The sequence below is a fragment of the Dreissena polymorpha genome, chromosome 16, assembly GCF_020536995.1.
Source record: "Dreissena polymorpha isolate Duluth1 chromosome 16, UMN_Dpol_1.0, whole genome shotgun sequence".
Classification (NCBI taxonomy): Eukaryota; Metazoa; Mollusca; class Bivalvia; order Myida; family Dreissenidae; genus Dreissena; species Dreissena polymorpha.
In genome coordinates this window covers 682,677-702,213 of record NC_068370.1, presented here as the reverse complement: position 1 = coordinate 702,213, position 19,537 = coordinate 682,677, and the positions used below count along the sequence as shown (strand labels likewise).

General features: G+C 36.5%; 1 long non-coding RNA gene across 3 annotated transcripts; it reads left to right on the top strand.

Moving 5' to 3' along the window:
* The first annotated feature begins 3,423 nt into the window (after nt 1–3,423).
* LOC127862377 (uncharacterized) lies at nt 3,424–18,448 on the top strand. Of its 3 annotated transcripts, none has more exons than XR_008040583.1 (10): nt 3,424–3,492; nt 6,089–6,978; nt 7,578–9,556; nt 10,810–11,006; nt 12,483–12,556; nt 15,392–15,486; nt 15,701–15,892; nt 16,834–17,002; nt 17,508–17,609; nt 18,310–18,448. It is a non-coding gene; the product is annotated as an uncharacterized LOC127862377 (long non-coding RNA). The 3 variants fall into 3 exon arrangements; XR_008040581.1 differs by lacking the exon at nt 3,424–3,492 and adding an exon at nt 5,227–5,841; XR_008040582.1 differs by lacking the exons at nt 3,424–3,492; nt 15,392–15,486 and adding an exon at nt 5,227–5,841.
* The last annotated feature ends 1,089 nt before the right edge of the window (nt 18,449–19,537 follow it).

Sequence of the window (19,537 nt, the reverse complement as noted above, 5' to 3'; positions counted from 1 at the left end):
TTTGGTTAAAGGGATTGTCACATAACTCTTCTTATGTAAAAAAAAAACATAAAAAAAATATCAAGGTGCATACTTTTACTTGGTGGGTTATACTTTAAGAATAGTTCATCCCTCTATCAGCTGTACTCTTTGAGTTACTCACAACACAATTTTAAATGTGATTTCTTTGCTAAACAAGGGCCATAACTCTGGGTATGTTGAAAAAAGACATATCAAACTATGCATGTGGGTAAAATTACACAATGATAAATATTTATGTAAAGTGTTAGTCCTCTTCTAGCAATACTGTTTATTTTACACTCTACACATATTCTAAAATGTCATTTATGTATAAATATGAGACATTACTACAATTATGATGAAAAAAACAGAAACAACATATAGAGGTGCGCATAAGCTCACATGCCTGGTTACTGTACTTGTGAAGTTGCAGGGATACATGTTGAGTTATATATGACAGAAAAGTCACACAGATGGATGGAAAAGTGCAAATCTATATACCCCCATATTCAGCCCAAGAAGCGTTAATTTATTGTCCATGCATGTTTTTATTTGACACTTTATACTTGTTTGAAGCATTACATAATATCACTGACTATTCCTTGCTGGTACATGTTTATTTCAGCCAGTGCAGTAAAGTGACCCAGATTTCGGAGCTGACCAACTCGCAGCCCACTGGCCTGGAGGGGATGTCAGTGGAGCTGGAAACTGTCCTGGGGGAAATTAAAACCCTGCAGATCAGTCAGAAGGCCAGCATTCAGTCATTGCAGAAAACATACAAGGAACATAGTGCAGTTATGATAGAGCAAATGCGTGGCAATTTAAATACTTATATAGATGAATGTGATAATAGTTCTGTGGGTACATCAGGCGGAAATGAGCAATATTTAAAAGAAGAGATGTGTAAGAGTGTTCTCTCTATCGTGAATGAATTTGATAATATTACTACGAAGGAACTTAACGAGATGAAAGCTGAGGTTATAAGCATAAAAGGGTCAGTTACAAGTTCTATTCATAAATGCACCAGTGTTCACAATGACTTGTCACAATTCCATGAAATTGTTCAGAAAATTGGAGATCATAAGCAGCTCTGCCTTATAGCCAGCATAAAATGTAAGCATATAATACAGCAGGCACTGACTCTGCTGGGAAAGTCAGGCAAGGCGTTTAATGTCCAGAGTAATACTAAGCACAATGTGAGAATACCAAGTGATAAAGATGTATGTATTATGAGAGGCATATGTGTTCTTCCCGATGGGCAGGTACTGATTGTAGACTCGAAAAATCAGAAAGTCAAGCTGCTGAACCAGCAGTACCAGGTGGTGAGTCACTGGGATGTTAATGCTAGGCCAGTTGACATTTGTTTGATCACACCCAGTGAGGTTGCAGTGGCTGTGAATACTAGCAAGATACATGAGGTCCAGTTTATCACTGTCAACCACGGAAAGCTTGTTCCTGGCAGGAAGTTTCAGTTACAACATGAATGTAGAGGTATTGGCCATCACCAAGGAGACCTTTTTGTCACCTCTGGTCAAGAACTGTACAAATACTCACTGAATGGCAAACTGATCTGCAGTCTCTACCAAGATAGATCAGCTAATTATACAGGTAAGAATCATGGTGAATCCATCCTGATAACATGTGTATTATGTACAGGGATTTGTCTAGCCATTGTGGACAAGCAGTCTAGTCAAATTGTGTTATTTTAAATCCATACAATGACAAATTTGGGAATTTTTATTGACTAAATGAACCGAGTTGGGATTTATTTTTTTAATCAACAAATATTGACCCATTAGGCCTTTATCTTGTTATTTTGAAAAAATAATAATATAAATTATAGTTACATACTTTGTGAGATGATAATAAAATAAAATTCAGATGTAATAGCAGAAAACCTGCTGATGTATTATAAAAAAATTGTTCTATAATTCATATGTGCCCTTTGAATGCTACAGTAGTCAGTACATTGTAGCCAAAACAAGATTCAGAAATATTGATTTATAAACATGAGTAATGAAGTATTTTGACTGTCACTACATGGCATGTCTATAAATAGAAACTGTGTTCCTGGGAGAGAGACACTTTCTGACCTGGTCTTAATTTTGTGGTTGTTAAATGATTGTACATGTACAATATGTTTACCTGTTGATAGAACTGTTCAATTGTTTCAGTATGTGTAATTGTTTCCATCTGTGTACTTGTTTTGCTTCAATTCATATCTAACTCACTAGTCACATTTCAACATTTCAAAGGTTATCACAATAGCTCTGCTACTGAAGTTTATTGTCACGCTTAACTATTTAATCATTGAAATGTATGCATATATTTTAGATGTGTAAAGGCCTCTTTATAGCAACATATGCGTAATACAATATCACTGCAGTATGTGTAATAAGATTATTTAATATTTACAGTAATTCAATATCTTGATGTTACTCTGTTTTGCAGTATACAAGTGTGATGTGAGTCCCACAGGGGACAGGCTGTACATCACCAGCTACTACCAGCTTCGCACCCTGGCCAGGGATGGCACACTCCTGGCTACATGCACAGACCCAGCACTAGGTGGCCCATCTGGTCTACATGTGACCCCTGCAGGCCAGGTGCTGGTCTGTGGAGACTGGCCCTACACTGTACAACAGGTGGGCTGGGAGGGAGAGAGTAAGCTGGCTACGCTGGCTACCCGCCGTACCCGGGAAGATGGAGTGAGGTACCCACGGTCAGTCTGCTACAGCAGCACTACATCCTCCATCATTGTGGGACAGTGGCTGGACGACAACATCCGGGTGTTCAGAGTGGAATAGTGTGTACATGTATGTATTAGTTGTTGTAATTAGTGATTAGTATTTTAATTACAATGTGTTGTTTAGCATACGAACATAGTAGTGTGTGATGTTACAATACAACATTAACTGTGTAGTTAAAGATACAAATGATTTATGTGAACATATTGTTATCTAATTACACAATGTGAGGGGTTTTGTTGGAACATAAGATCTAATGCATATTATGTTATGGTGTCTTAACATTTGTGTCATTTTGGTCCTAACATTTAGTTCTTGTAAACTGTGCATGAAAAAACAAAGCATTTTAACTGAAAATTTCATATTTGTACATAGATGCTCATGTACATAGCAACTGAGGCTATTTTTAGACTTTCATTTCTATAAACACCATGCCATGTAAGAAATGTATATGGATGAATATTTTTTAAATAAAATATTGTTTAAATAATCTTTGGAGGAGCATATATTGATATTTTACGCAATGTTTACAGAAAGGTAACACTTGATGTGAGATTTATTAATTTGCAATATTTTATGCTGTTGAACATCTGTTATTGATTTTCATTACATTTATATAAATTTGTGTGAATCCTAAATATACATACAAGAAAAACATCAAGCTATTTTGCTGCTCCAGTCGCTGCTGAGTCAGGACAAGGATGCTGAGGATGTGGTGGACAAGGATGACCTGAATACACAGTAGGTAACAAAGACGTTTTAATTATCAGGCCTTTTCATGGCCAATTTGGGAAAAAATGCAATTTTGGGATTTTTATTTTTTTCGTGCGAAAAGTCCATCGATTTCAGAAAAACAAATTTAATATAGCTATTTCTAATACTTAAAATTAAAAGAATAAAATCATATTATGCTAGTAATATACTTTTTTTTAGATCTTATTGAAATATAATTGAGACATATTAATCATAAGGCACTTATTATGCCCCCCTTTTGAAGCAGAGGGGGTATATTGTTTTGCACATGTCGGCCTGTCAGTCGGTCCTTCTGTCCGTCCACCAGATAGTGTCCTGATGATAACTAAAGAACGCTAAGGTCTAGGATCATGAAACTTCATAGGTACATTGATCATGACTGGCAGATGACCCCTATTGATTTTCAGGTCACTAGGTCAAAGGTCAAGGTCACAGTGACAAAAAACATATTCACACAATGGCTGCCACTACAACTGACAGCTCATGTGGGGGGCATGCATGTTTTACAAACAGCCCTTGTCGTAATAACTGTATCTACACATGTGCAGACATGTGGTGTCTCCAATGAACGCTTTTAATCCACACTTTGAGATCTAATTCTCTTTTTATGCCCCCCTTCTAAGAAGAGGGGGTACATGTATATTGTTTTGCTCATGTCGGTCGGTCCGTCCTTATGTCTGTATGTCTGTCCACCAGATGGTTTCCGGATGATAACTCAAGAATGCTTAGGCCTAGGATCATGAAACTTCATAGGTACATTGATCATGACTCGCTGATGACCCCTATTGATTTTGAGGGCACTAGGTCAAAGGTCAAGGCCACAGTGACCCAAAATAGAAAAATGGTTTCCCGATGATAACTCAAAAATGCTTACGCCTAGGATCATGAAACGTCATAGGTACATTGATCATGACTCGCTGATGACCCCTATTGATTTTGAGGGCACTAGGTCAAAGGTCAAGGTCACAGTGACCCGAAATAGAAAAATGGTTTCCGGATGATAACTCAAGAACGCTTACGCCTAGGATCATGAAACTTCATAGGTACATTGTTCATGACTCGCAGATGACCCCTATTGATTTTCAGGTCACTAGGTTAAAGGTCAAGGTCACAGTGACATAAACAGTAAAATGGTTTCTGGATGATAACTCAAGATCACTTACGCCTAGGATCAGGAAACTTCATCATAGGTACATAGATCATGACTCGCAGATGACCCCTATTTATTTTTAGATCACTACGTCAAAGGTCAAGGTCTTGGTGACCGGGAACAGTAAAATGGTTTCTGGATGATAACTCAAGACAGGGCTTTTTTTCCTTCTTTGGGACCCGCCAAAGTTAACTGATCCAGTGTAGAAAATATAACATATTGCATAATTAAAATATCTGTTGCCTTGATTTTGTTTTAAAAACAGCAAAATATGTTGAATTGATTAATTAAGACTTTCCTTATTTTCCCCCAAATCCGGCGTTTCGCGTGATTTTTTCTCCCAAAATCCAGTATTTTGCGCGATTTTTTTCCCCTCAAAAAAGGCCAGGCCCTTTCCCAAAAATCAGATAAAACCCCCTGCAAGAACGCTTATGCCTAGGATCATGAAACTTTATAGGTACATTGATCATAACTCACAGATGATGAATTTGTGTCAGTTACTTTTCTGTGTGTGATAAATTTGTGGATCAGTGAACCCTTAAAATCAACATAAATAATGTCCCTCAAATAATAATGGTTTACAGTGTAACCTGTGTATTAAGAATGTTAAAGATGAAATTGACAAGAATGATATGATTTAACAAAACATAAAATGGCGTCTTTTATTGTGTATATCATGTTTACAGCAGGACTTGTTTTACTTGAGGATCAATAACTCAAACTCTTCTTCAGCTCGATGCTTTCCAACTTATCATACAGGAACCTCAGTTACACAACACCCCAAGAATTTCTGTCATCCTCGTAAGGCCTTGAGTTTTTATAAAGTTGTGAGATATTTAATAAAGCTTATAAATATGATTCCATGGAATGCATTTGTTCTCAATAAGAAGGACCCCGGCCTCATTCCAAGAACAGTGTAATAAAAGCTTTAGAGTTAGTTTTCATGCATGCAATGGCAACAATGTAAGGTTGCATGGGAAAACAGGACTTAATGCATGTGTGTTAAGTGTTGTCCCAGATTAGCCTGTGCAGTTTGCATATTCCATATTGGTTCGCTCAACGTTACAGCTACTGCTCAGCAAAGAAGACAACTGTCTGGTGAAAGGCTGGCTGTATTACAGTCCAGTGATGTGGGGGGACGCGGCCTTTCCATGTCCGGGGATTGCATTGTAGCGGACACTAACAAAAAACGTTAAAAATATTATTTATGAATTGACAGATTAATAAAGTATTGACCAACAATTTAAATGATGTTTGAGTACGATATGGTTTGATTGAATCCATTGTCATGTTATTTTGGACAAGGAACCAGTGAAATGCCAAGTTCAACATTCATGAGAATGAAGTTTTGACTCTGAAAAACTTTATCAAGAGACATAGTTTGTTATAGATTGTAATATAAACCTGTTTTATTAGTTCATATTTCCCATGTTTTCAGGAGAGCCCCGGTTTTGATATAGAGTTGGTACGGCAACGGCACCAGCCGGGCCTGCAGAAGCCTCAAGTCAAGCACGACCACTCCCCTGACCCCTAGCTTCTCCCATTTGACATCCAGCTTCAAAGGGTCAGCATCGTTGAACAAATTCCTCCTATAGAAAATTTTGAGCACAAAGAGTTTTCACACATGGTTCTCAACAACCACAATTTTCGTGTCGAGTGATCCGCACTTGAGCCTGATTGGTTTGTTAGACCCGAGTGCCGGAGATGGGACAACCGTTACAGACACAAGGCCTTATTGCAGCAGTTATGGCAACATGTACGGTCAGTTCTCAATGTTGGACTTCACAACTAATATCATAATAAATACAAAGTTGGATAACTCGTTCCATTCTTTTTGGGACAAACAGTACAACGGAAAGTAACAAGAGAAAATCAAGGAATATTTGTAGAGTTTTAGTCAGAAGCGTATGCTTACCACTGGGATACTCCTGGACAGTCGTGACTTTACGGACAGTCCCGGTTTGTCCTCACAGGTGTCCAAACTGTCCAAAGAGAACGCACTTTTGACGCAGTTGCTAACAAAGAAAGGCACCACCGACTTTGTTGTAAACACTCAGAGCTTCCATGGCCATGCCTCTGGCGGGAAGTTCGACCAACAGCTGAAACAAGGTGCTAAAGGTGAACCCATCAGGGTTTGTAACTTCCCACTCTAATCCTAAACAGCCTGGCATTGAGTCGGCGCTTGAGAAGGCGTTGAAAAATGACAGCAGTTTTGTTGTGTGGTCCAATATGCTCTTTGATTCTCAACCCGATGTTAGGTAGAACTCAAACTGGGCTCTTAGCAATATCAGCGAGGCTAGAATGTCATCTCTGCATCTTGAGCTTCAGGTGAGACCTTACAGTGTTATTTATTTGGTCAAAGCATTCCTAATCTCAAAAAGTCTATTCCATTTTTTTCGATAATTACTGGCTTAATTCCCAATTAAATGTTTGACAAAACAAATACTGTTTTTAATAGGTTGTGACATTGAGTTCATTTCCTTATTCAGCTCTATAAGTTGAATATAAGCACAATTTATATTTTTAGCACTGATTCTAAATTTTTAAGTATTCGTTAGCAAAATGTTGTATTGCATCATATTTTAAGGGGTATAGTGTCACGTCTAAAAGTGCTTAAGTTATTCCTGTTTTTTAATGTACAGATAAATATGGCAACTTGCTACAAAATGTACTTTACCATGTATTCCTCACTGTTTAAAACCCCAAAATTTCGATTAAACACGTTGCTGCGCGTTATTCATTATAACAATGCTATTGTGAGTGCTAACTGGCGAAAAATAAATCATTATGCAATCCTAAATATAAAATATAGACTCAATGTGTTGCATTAAAAAGTGTTAAGTAAGGTGTTTCAACATACATTGTCAAGGCATATTCGTTTGTCACTAAAAACACTATTTTTAGTTTACTTTCCATTTCCTTTGCAGAAAACATTATAAGCAAACAAGACAAACATTATGAATGTTTAGGCAATCCCAATCCACTTATACTACAACTCGCTCAGGAAATTCAGCACGCCACCTTTTAACATCTTCTCACAAGGCGCTAAATCAACACTTCAAACAGTTGAGCCTTGGTGAGTTCAACTTTCATCCCGACGAGTCACTCGAGGTGAAACAATCTGATCCACAGATAGAGCAGGCGCTGAGTGACTCGCCTCTTAAAGTGACTGACCTCCATATATCGCTCTCCAATAATATGAACCTGATGCCTGAGGAGCAGCGTTGTCCTACATTCCCGGTTCAGGGTGGAGACTCTGGCGTCAAGACTCACACAATCTCTGGCTATGGCAGCAGCAGCAACAAAAACAGGAAGTATTTCAGCTGAGCTCTGTGAAAACAGGGCTTAATGCATGTGCCTCAAGTGTTTTACCCACAAAAGCGTGTTAAGTCTGCCCAAGCTAATTTGTGACCACACTTTCCTAATATACCTTAAAACAAAGAATTCCATAAAAGCTGAAAGTGTCGTGGCTGATTAGTTTGTACAGGCAAATCTGGAACAACTCTTTACGCTATAAATGCATTTAGCCCAGTTTTTAATGAGTTTAGAGTTGCACATTTAGTTCACGTTACATCAGCTTTTTGCTGACCTTTCTGTAGAAAAGTTCCTATTACTGATCAGGAATTTTGTGTTTTTAAATTGTAAATTGGTCAAACTGAGTAAATAAATATATATAAGAGTTGATTTGATATTAGTTTTAATCATAAAGGGTCAGGGCATATTTTCATACATTTTTGTGCCAAAATTCAGCCTCTAAACCAAAAGGTTTTTGTTTTGTTTTTCACATGTATATTTACAAAATTCCCCTTGCATAAATTAAAGAAAATGCCTATTAAATGCTGGTTAATTTTTTTTAACAATCATTGAAATGCAGTCAACATTCTATGAAATAATTATCTGCATTTATTTTTAAATAAGGATATCTATAAATTTAAATTAACCACCTGTCCAAGTTTTAAGTATACAAATATGCCGCTGGAGTAAGAATATGCCCTGAAGATATTTATTCATTATACCCCCGTGATGATTGGGGTATATAGGAATCACCTTGGATGGATGTCTGTCGGTCTTTGTAAATGTCTGTGGCCTGTGGGTGTCCACTTACAAATTTAACGTTCAGCATTCAAACTTTCAGGTATTTTCATTCTCATATGAGGTTGTGCATCTAAATTTTGTATCATATTTCACTGAAAATTACAACACTTAGACAATCTATAACATCATGCGACATATTATGACTTGCACCATTGGGTGATAGTTTTGTCACAATGATAACAAATTCTTGTTTGACTAGAAAGCAATTACACCTTTTAGCTTATAGTATTTTCATGCAGATTAGAAGATATTGTTTTCTTCAAAGAATTAAAAAAAAACATATTTTGCTTTGGGATATGGTCAGCCATATAACTTGTTAATTGAATGGTCATGAAATAATGTTCATGTCCATTCTCTCAATGATTCTGCTTTTATATTTTGCATACTTCTTAAGCAACATGAACCCAACCTATAAATAAGAGCGGACAACTTTATCAAGCATTTTGTAAGAATTATGGTCCTTTTTTCACTTAGAATATGCATATTATTGATAAATTTATGTTAAAGTTTGCGTACCACCTCAAATATTTGTTATGTCCCTTAACATATTGCTTTCATATTGAGTATACTTCTTTACCAACATGACCCCAATCTATAAACAGGAGCAGACAACTGTAACAGGCATTTTGTAAGAATTATGGCTCTTTTTCCACTTAGAATATGCATACTATTGATAAATCTATGTTAAAGTTTGCGTACCACATCAAATATTTTCTATGTTCATTGTAATATTGCTTTTATATTTTTCATACATCTTGACCAACATGACCACAATCTATAATCTAGAGCAGACAACTATATCAAGCATTTTGTAAGAACTATATTCCCTTTTTATATGTAGAAAATTGAAACTTTGGTGAAGTTTTGTGTTTAGGTTCACTTTATTCCTAAAGTATCAAAGCTATTGTTTACATACTTGCAACACTCACTAACTATCGTAAGGGGACTGTGCAGGCAAAGTTATGTAACTCTTAATGGCATTTTGACAGAATTATGGCCCCTTTTATACTTAGATAATTAAACATTTGGTTAAGTTTTGTGTTTTGGTCCATTTTACTCCTTAAGTATCATAGCTATTGCTTTCAGACTTGGAAAACTGTCATAAGGGGACTGTACAGGGCAAGTTGCATAACTCTGGTTGGCATTTTAATGGAATTATGGCGCTTTTTTGTCTTCGTTACTTGGAATATTTTGTTAAATTTTGTGTTTAGATCCACTTTACTTCTTAAGTATCAAGGCTATTGCTTTCAAACTTCAAATACTTTCTAATTATCATGAGGGTACTGTACCTGGCAAGTTGAATTTGACATTGACCTTTGAATGACCTTGACTCTCAAGGTCAAATTAATAAATTTTAATTAAATTGCCATAACTTCTTTATTAAGGATCAGATTTGATTCATACTTTGACATAACAACACTTACCTGACATAACACAATGACTCCACCAAAACCATCCCCCACGCCCCACCCCAGAATCCCCCCCCCCCCAAAAAAAAATAAATAAATAAAAAAAATAATATTTTTTTCCTTTTTTTTATTTTTGAAAGATCATCTAATAAATGACCACACACCCACATTATACCCCCTCTCTCTACCCCCACCCAACCCCCCCCCCCCACACCCAAAAAGATTTTTCTTTGAAACATAGTAAAAAAATCCACAAATATTTATTTACTTTATTTTGGAAGGATTGTCCAACCATCCCACCCAAGCTATTGCTATCAAACTTAAAATAAAATCTTATTAGTTTGTTTTATGTCTTTACAAATGTTAAAGAGATTGTAGAAAATATACCTGAACTCAGAATTGTCTATAAAGTACACTTTCTTTAAAACATAAGGGATCAATAAAATATGTTTCAATTATGGTCCTCTTCCACTTAGAATATGACTATATTACCTTGACCTTATTGAATATGAACAATTTCCCCCTGATGGATTACGTTATACTGTCAAGCACTCGAATAGCCGAGCATGCTGTCCTCTGACAGCTCTTGTTTGTGTAGAGGTCTATTAAAAACTGATAAAATTCCGGGATTTTCTAGATTTTCTGGTTCCTACAGGACCCCATACAATCACACATCTTTACACAGCTGAACAACAACAGGCCTTCTGGACATCCAAGGACAATGGCTTGGTAAAGGTGTCAAGCTCTTGGGTCAGGAATTTTGGGTAAAGCTCCTACCCCCAGGGTACAGCCAGTCTATCCATGGAACTCCAAACTTCCCTGCTCAGGGGCCAAGACTACCTCATCTACAAGGTAGGTTGTTATGCAAACAGTTTCACAGTCATCCAAATAATTTTTGGTAGAGTATGGATATTAATGTCCCCACTATATGAGGTAAGGGGGGGGGGGGTATAAAGATTTGCCCTCATCTGTGATTTTGTCTGTCCTTCCATCCTTTCGTCCATCTCTTTCACTTGTGTGGCCGCCCTAGCTGAAAAAAGTATTGTGCAAGAGGGATTGAAACTTTGCAGTTATTTAAAAAAGCATGTGAACTTGGGAACCTCCATATTTTGATTTGATATCTTTGACATAATTGAAGTGATGTTTTTTGACAGTTTTTTTTTGCTACTAGAGGCCTGAAACTGTGGATGCATTTTGGATACCATGGTATCTGCTGTCCATCCTTTTGCAATGTATTTCTGTTTGTCAACTTTTTGTCAAGGGACATTTTCTCCTGAAGCACATGAAAGAATTAAATGAAACCTCACAGGAATGTTTCTTGGGTGTTCATTTTTATGTCCCCCACTATAGTAGTGGGGGACATATTGTTTTTGCCCTGTCTGTTGGTCTGTCTGTTGGTCTGTTTGCGCCAACTTTAACATTTTGCAATAACTTTTGCTATATTGAAGATAGCAACTTCATATTTGACATGCATGTGTATCTCATGAAGCTGCACATTTTGAGTTGTGAAAGTTCAAGGTCAAGGTCATCCTTCAAGGTCAGAGGTCAAATATATGTGGCCAAAATCGCTCATTTTATGAATACTTTTGCAATATTGAAGATAGCAACTTGATATTTGGCATGCATGTGTATCTCATGGAGCTGCACATTTTGAGTAGTGAAAGGTCAAGGTCATCCTTCAAGGTCAGAGGTCAAATTTATGTGGCCCAAATCACTTATTTTATGAATACTTTTGCAATATTTAAGATAGCAACTTGATATTTGGCATGCATGTGTATCTCATGGAGCTGCACATTTTCAGTGGTGAAAGGTCAAGGTCAAGGTCATCCTTCACAAAGTCAAGGTCATCCTTCAAGGTCAAACGTTATATAGGGGGACATTGTGTTTCACAAACACATCTTGTTTTCTTCGTTTTTGAAATTTTGAAACCCATAGCCAAGAGGTTTAATGTTTGGTGTGCAACAGTGTAAAGTGAGTCCTCTCAAAATATTACCAAATTATGTCTCTGGGATCAACTGGCTTAGCCCTAGGATTTCCCAGTTTTATACATAAACATATTTAGGGACAACAAATCTTTGTCTGCAACTTCAAAGCCCAAGTGTTCCATATTTGGTATGGAGCATAATCAAGAGGTCATCTACAGAGTTTGTTTGATTAATGCACCTGGCCCTTGTGGTCATTGACTGATATAGGTAAAACCTTTGAAAAAACATTTGGTTAAACCACAACACCCCTTGGTTTCATATTTGGTCCATGTAACTGATGCCATTTCCGAATGCATTGAATATGATTTCTGGGATTTGTTAAGATCTTTCTATCTGTTCACAGGGACCTTATCCTTACAAGTTCAGTCCCAGAGAAAAATGTTACCCAACTGCAACACAGGCAATACATCTCAACAGGTAAGTCCCAGTAATAGTTTGTTATCCCCCGCCATAGGCGGAGGGATATTGTATTGGCGTTGTCTGTCCATCCGTCTTTCCGTCCGTCCTTCAGTCCATCTGGCACTTTTGTGTCTGGAGCTATATCTTGGAAGTGATTTCATTGAAATTTGGTATGAGTATGTATATGGATAAGAGGATGATGCACCCCAAATGGGCATTGTACACTATTTGTTAATAATGGAGTTATGACCCTTTGTATCTTGAAAAAAATGCTTTATAATATAAGCTTAGGGCTGCATCTTTATTTAACACATGAGCCAGAGCCATGAAACTTGCCATAGTTGTTGCCAATCATCTGGAGGTGCTTCACATTCAACACTTATAATGCTAGGGGCTAAGGTCAAGGTCACACATTATTTAGTCATTTCTTTACTATGCATCAAGGGATTCTGTAATAACTGTCCAATTGTTCTCCAGTATCTAGCTGAGTGTCAAATATAAGATCCAGGTTGCTAGGCGCGTGGTCAAAGTCACACACAAAGATCAAAATCACACATTTTGATTAAATATGCCTTATTTGGTAAGGATTCTGCCATACTAAATTGATTCACAAAATGGCCTGATGTAATTGTCCTCAAATATCAGGCAGTGCAAGACCTATGCGTTTGTGACCCAAGTCAAGGTCACACACCAAAGGTCACACATTTGTAGAAATATTTACTGCTTAGCCATTATTTTACTATGCTCAGTGGATTCTGTTTTGACCTTCTATAATTCTTTTCCATCTTCTTCCTTGCTGTGTTTCGTATGTAAGATTCATGTCTAGGGTTAAGGCTCATGTCTAAGGTTAAGGTCAACGTCTCACAATATACTATATGCAAGGGTCAAGGTTACACAAATGCTTCATGTAAGGTCCTATGCTAAAACCCTTACTTGACCAGCATTTTTTCCAGAATTATGTATACATCTTTGTACTTAGAAATTACAGGTTAGAGATTTTGTGCTCCAACAAGCGAGAGCATATTGTCGCTGACTTGTCTGTCCTTCCTTCTGTCATAATTTTATCTGGAGGAGGATATTGTTTTGGCGTTGTCCGTCCATCCAGAAAACGTTTGTGTCCAGAAGCATATTGTGGAACTTCTTTTGTGCATTTTAATGAAACTTGTTTGTACATAAATGCATTTCATTAATAAAATATATGCCTAAAATGTTATGTTGTAAGTTTTTGATTTTTCCCAAATACATATAATACACACATGTTGGGCCCATGTTCACCAACCATTCTTAGTTTCTGGTACATTTACATTAATTACTCCCCCCCCCCCCCCCCCCCCCCCCCCCCCCTCTTCCCGCACTAAAAGGTGGAGGGATATAGAATTGGCGTTGTCTGTCAGTCCATCCCTCTGTCACAATTGTGATATTGGTGGGGGATATAAATTCAATGAATTTGCTTGTTTCACCACTTTTGGATTGGGGCTGGGGCCCTTTGGATTCTGAAAAACTGTGTTGTTTTGAGTAAAATGGAGAAATTGGTGTTGTGGTTGTTTTTACTAACAATTGCTTTAATATTGGGGATAAAAGTGTGTTCAATATTACATTTGCTATGTTTCAACTTGTAGAGCTGATTAGGAAAATGAACTTAATATTGCAAAAAAAATATATTTGTTTTGGAATCCTTCAATTGTTAATTTTATTCATTTTGGAAAAATCTATATTTTGTTACATTTTAAAAGGGGCCGAATAACAGCCCCAAATAAATATATATAAAACAACTGAGGTAAGTCCCTTGCCATTGGAAAAGGGATCACTGTGGCACAGCTGTGACCACCATCCATGAGGCCCATTCATAATAAGACTAGTTCTGGGAAAACTGGTCTTAATGCACGTGCTGGTTTAAGTCTCGCCCCAGATTAGCCTGTGCAGTCTGCACAGGCTTATAATGGACGACACTTTTCACTTTTGGGGAATTTTTTGTTTAAGGATGTCTCTTCTACATGAAAATCCTGTCTTGGCCAAAAGTTTTGTCCATGAATAGCCTGTGCAGACTTCACGTGCATTAAGCCCAATATTCACAGAATGTGGCCCTTATAACTTTAATACTTTGATGTAATCAAGCTGTAAAAAATTGGTTAAACCCAAATGCAAACTCAGTTTTCTGCACTTCACTTAATTTACCAGTATATCTTATTTCAATAAGTGTGAAACTATTGCATTTCATATAGAAATGTGAAGAAGATACAACAGTTTCACGCTAAACCCTTAAATTAAAATTGACCATCAAGAGCAACAACATACAAATTATCTATAGGCACCAAGCAAACTGACTTTTTATCTCTTTACAAAATCAAGTTCCATATAAAAGGTAATTATCGTAATAAAACTGCCATTTATATGTGAAGGGGTCACTTGTATTTTTGCCTTTGCATTAGATGGTAAGAATGCTTATCTGGACAATATATAGGCTGATTTTGTATCGAGGTCACTTGCATCCAAAAACTATGTAACTATGTCACCAGGTCAAATCTTCAGAAACCCTTGATGCCAATATAGAGGCCACATTTATGACTCAATCTTGATAAAACTTTGAGAGAATGCATATCTTGACAATGGCAAGTTGGAATGAGGGATTGTGCATCCAAAAACTAGGTCACTAGTTATTATAGTAGAAAAATCTTCTTGCTACTCTAAAGGCCACATTTATGAGTTGATTTGATGAAACTTTGTCAAAATGTTTATCTTTTCATTTTAGGTGTTTTAATTTATGTGACATGCATCCACTAGTTAATCTTTTGAAATCCTTGTTTCCGCAGTAGAAGTCACATACATGTCTCAATCTTGATGAAACTTTTTCAGAATGTTCATCTTGACAATATCTAAGCAAAGTTCAAAATTGAATTCCGATCTTGCACCAGGTCGAGTCTTCTACCAAAGTTTAATGTTTAACTCAGGTAAGCGCTTTAGGGCCATTATGAATCTCTTGTTTCAATTAACAACTTTCAGAGGATTTTCAATGCAGAACCATTTAGATTGTTATCTAAGATTGTTTTAAAAGAAAATGTTAACATTTAAGGAATATAGAGTGTTTTGGTCAGTAAACTTGAAATACGCGTGGCGTTTAATTTGAGACAAATTTGCATGTTTTCTTTTCATTCATGTTTAAAGGTCCGTCAGTCTCTTGTGTAACAACCGAAGCTAAAGATGAAGTGCCACAGAGAGAAATAGAGGTCACAACAGTAAGACATGCAGATATTGCTGCTTCAGTCTCAATAGCAACATAAGCAGCAGCAGAAGCAAAAGCAGCAACAACACCCACAATTCAACAATCAACAGTGCCATTGCTGAGCTCTTTCAAATGTATGAGGCTTGGAAAAAAACTTATATTGAGACTCACCTTTGGTGAATGTTTCCTTTAATTGTTGACTGAATAATTACAATGGAGCTTTTCTCTAAGATAACGCATGTGCCTAAAGTGTCGTCCACACAGGCTGATCCTGGACGACACTTTCCGCTTTAATGGTATTTTTTTTGTATTTAGGTAGTCTCTTCTTGCAAAAATCTGGTTTAGGCAGAGTGTTGTCAGTGATAAGCCTGTGCAAATTTCACAGGCTTATCGAAGTGGATACTTTTCACACATACATTTTACTACATTTTCACAGAGTCATAATAATGGAGTCATTTTTCTGAAGGTTAGTCATTCAGAGTGGTGCTTTGTCTGCATATAATGTTATAGGATTGTATTGTATCTGATTAAACCACGTCCACATTTCTCAAGGGAATTATAATGAAACATCAATTGTGTGAACCCCATGGAGTGTGGGTTGAGGGTTAGTTGACATTTTGTGACAAAGCTCTAACTTATCATTGGCCCAGTCACGACTCTCTTGCACAATAGTAATGGACTGTCTCTGTATCTCATCATACATGGGAATTCAGAGGCTGTGTAACTTATATTATAAATCACTATGCACCGCAGTCTATTGCACCGTCCGCTCTATATGGATTGTTTAAAAAAACCTAATTGAGTTATTGAAAATATTTGTTAATTTCAATGTGAGAGCGTTATATAGCACAATATATTAACACCACAGATGCAGATGCATGATAACTATTGTATTAATGGCAAACATCAAAAAATGTATTTCTTAACATTTTGCCTCAAACACATTATGATGAACACATTATATTTGTTTCAAAATATATCTAAATAACATGTGTTTCAGGAAATATCTAAACATATTGATATATTTGACTTTGCTTTGATTTATATTTTCTATGATTTCTCTTCTCCTAATTAGGTCGAGGATCACCCAAAACCACTCGGTGCCAAGCAATGAAATTATCAGCTGCCACTTGACATGACCACTGTACACACCTGGGAGTCAGGTTTAAGGTCACATCAGCTTAAATGTTCACGGCAGTAAGAAAATGAAAGATCTTAAAGGGACTCGTTCACAGATTGTGTGGGTAAGTTGACAGACCTCATTGGCATTACTAAAAAAATGGCAACAATTTTAAATGAATAAACATATGACTACAACTTATACCAATATATTGCGGTACATAGTGTATAGTATCGCAATATGCTTTTACTGCCTTGAATACAAATATAAATTACCCAAGTTTGGAATCCAAATAGAGGCAGTTTTTTTAATTTTACGTCCTTAATATTTATTATTTTAATTATTTTAGGTTATTCCATAAACTGTATTTTATTGGTTTTAATAATGTTTGTAAAAATATATTGAGAACTCGATGACCACTATATCTTAAAACAAAATGACTGCAGAACAGGTCTTAAACATTTTCCTTTAAATATGTCACTATCTTTCTCAGTAAACACAATGTCTGCAGAAAGAATAACCTCTTTCCCTTTAAAGAATCTCAATATGTTTTTTACTGCAAACGGATTTATTACAGAACTGGAATCTATCTTTGAACATTTTCCTGCAGTATTCTCCGTCATTTGCAGTTAACAAGATGACTGAACAACATGGCATCAATGGCAAGGAAGAAGTTCTCAGGGGGGGGTAATCACGTGCAAGTCAAGATGGTGACGTCCATGCCAAGACTGGTATGGTTCGCTGTTTTATAGCCTTTACTAGTTTTATTAATTTTTAAATGCCGCTTTATTTCCAGCCATAACAGTAAGAAAGTGATTAGTATTTGTTTTGTATTAATATACGCTTATATCTCGACTTGACTCGCCACGTATTTTCTTAGCGGGAGCTGTAATTTTGTGATCCCGCTAAGAAATTTTGTTGTGAGTAAAGTAGAGATATAGAGCGAATATTAATACGAAATAGACGCTAATAAATCTGCATGGACGCGACCATCTTAACTATTAGGTGATAACCACCTCTTAGTGATTGTCCCCAACTTATGTAAATCAACTTTTTCAAAATGTGTTGTATTTGGTGAATCATCAAATATATATACCACTTTTGTCAGAAAAAGTATATTATTTGTATATAAAAACTCTTCAAAAAAAATTGGTCATAACCAACAAACAAAAAATTAAACTAATTTCTAATATTTGGCGTGATTGCATTGACTGTATGTTAAGTTTTAAGAGGCTTTCCAACTCTGGAACTTCGTGGACACAAGGCTTTAGTTAAGCCTCTTTATTTTACCTTGTTTATATGAAAGTTTATGGCTTATTAAGAAAATCACAAGTGTGGCGGGGTTGAACCAGTACTTGGGAGTCTTGAAAAAAAAATGTCCAAATCATGCTAGTATTGTCTCGTTTGACACATGATTGACTTCATTTCCAGAAAACCCTGATTGCAAAGCGTAGAGTCTGCTCGGGAAGCATTTGCACACAAGGCACAAACACCAGCTGCAATAATCGTCTCGATATTCTGTCATCGCCATGTTGCATGACCCTCAGTCTATGAACATAAAGAACCTTGGGTGAGTTTTCAAGTCATGTACATGCTTTTTGCGATGGGTGGTTGAATGTAGATTTAACATAGTCCGTCCATACGTCTTTCGCATCAGCTAACGGATTTGTTTGTCTACTAAGAGTATTGCGTCTTATGTGATGAAATCAAAGATATGTTCCATCATATGAACTTACCCTCCTGTGTAACTTTTTTCACTCTCTATGACATTAGTGGAGTTTTGTGACACAAGAAAAATGTGGATGCGTCCGTGACCATGGTGACCAACTCTTGTTTCCTACTTCACAAAAGAGATATGAGTTTTCTCATAAAAACTCTTGCTCAATGCACGTGTTTTGGGCCATCAGCTTATTGTCATTATTAACTATTTTTCGAATGGCAAAAAATTATCTTTATCAAATCCCATCCCATAGTATTTGTATATTAAGAGGTTACACTTCACCTTTAATATGTATAGTCGATTGTTATTTTATCAATAGTTTCAGGACCATTATTTCCTCTCTGGATTCAAATCAGATATGTTTTAACACCCTACGGCAGGCAGTGCTTGTTAATTTTTTTCATCTGTATCAAAAATATAATAAAAAACTGACTTTTCAGTAATGTGTCTTTCTTTTATCAGACACCCATGGAAGAAAGAAAACTGGCCAATCAGAATTACAGCCTGTTGCAGCAGTTGTTACCATATTTTCCTCAGTCAAACCTGAGAAGCTCAGAGATATATACTGTTTAAGATGTGCTAGACTCTACATACCTCCTGGTATGTTCAGCACTTACTCTGACAGGTTTTATCTTTGAATTTTGTGACGGATGGAAAATAAATGAGCTTGTTCACATCGAAATGGCAGAATGACATATCACAACAATTGAAGTGGAAAGCCAGAAAGTCATGTGGACAGCCACGTTTTGTATGTGACCAGCCAAGTTGTATTCAAAGGAAAACACAAGTATATGTTTTATGGGAATTATGATACTGTCAGTCATTTTATGTTGAAAGTTTTGGTGAAATATAGTATGTACATTATTATCATAAGCACACATATAACAAGTCTATCCAATGTCTTTGTCTGTATTATGAAACTTTCACTACAGACTTTGA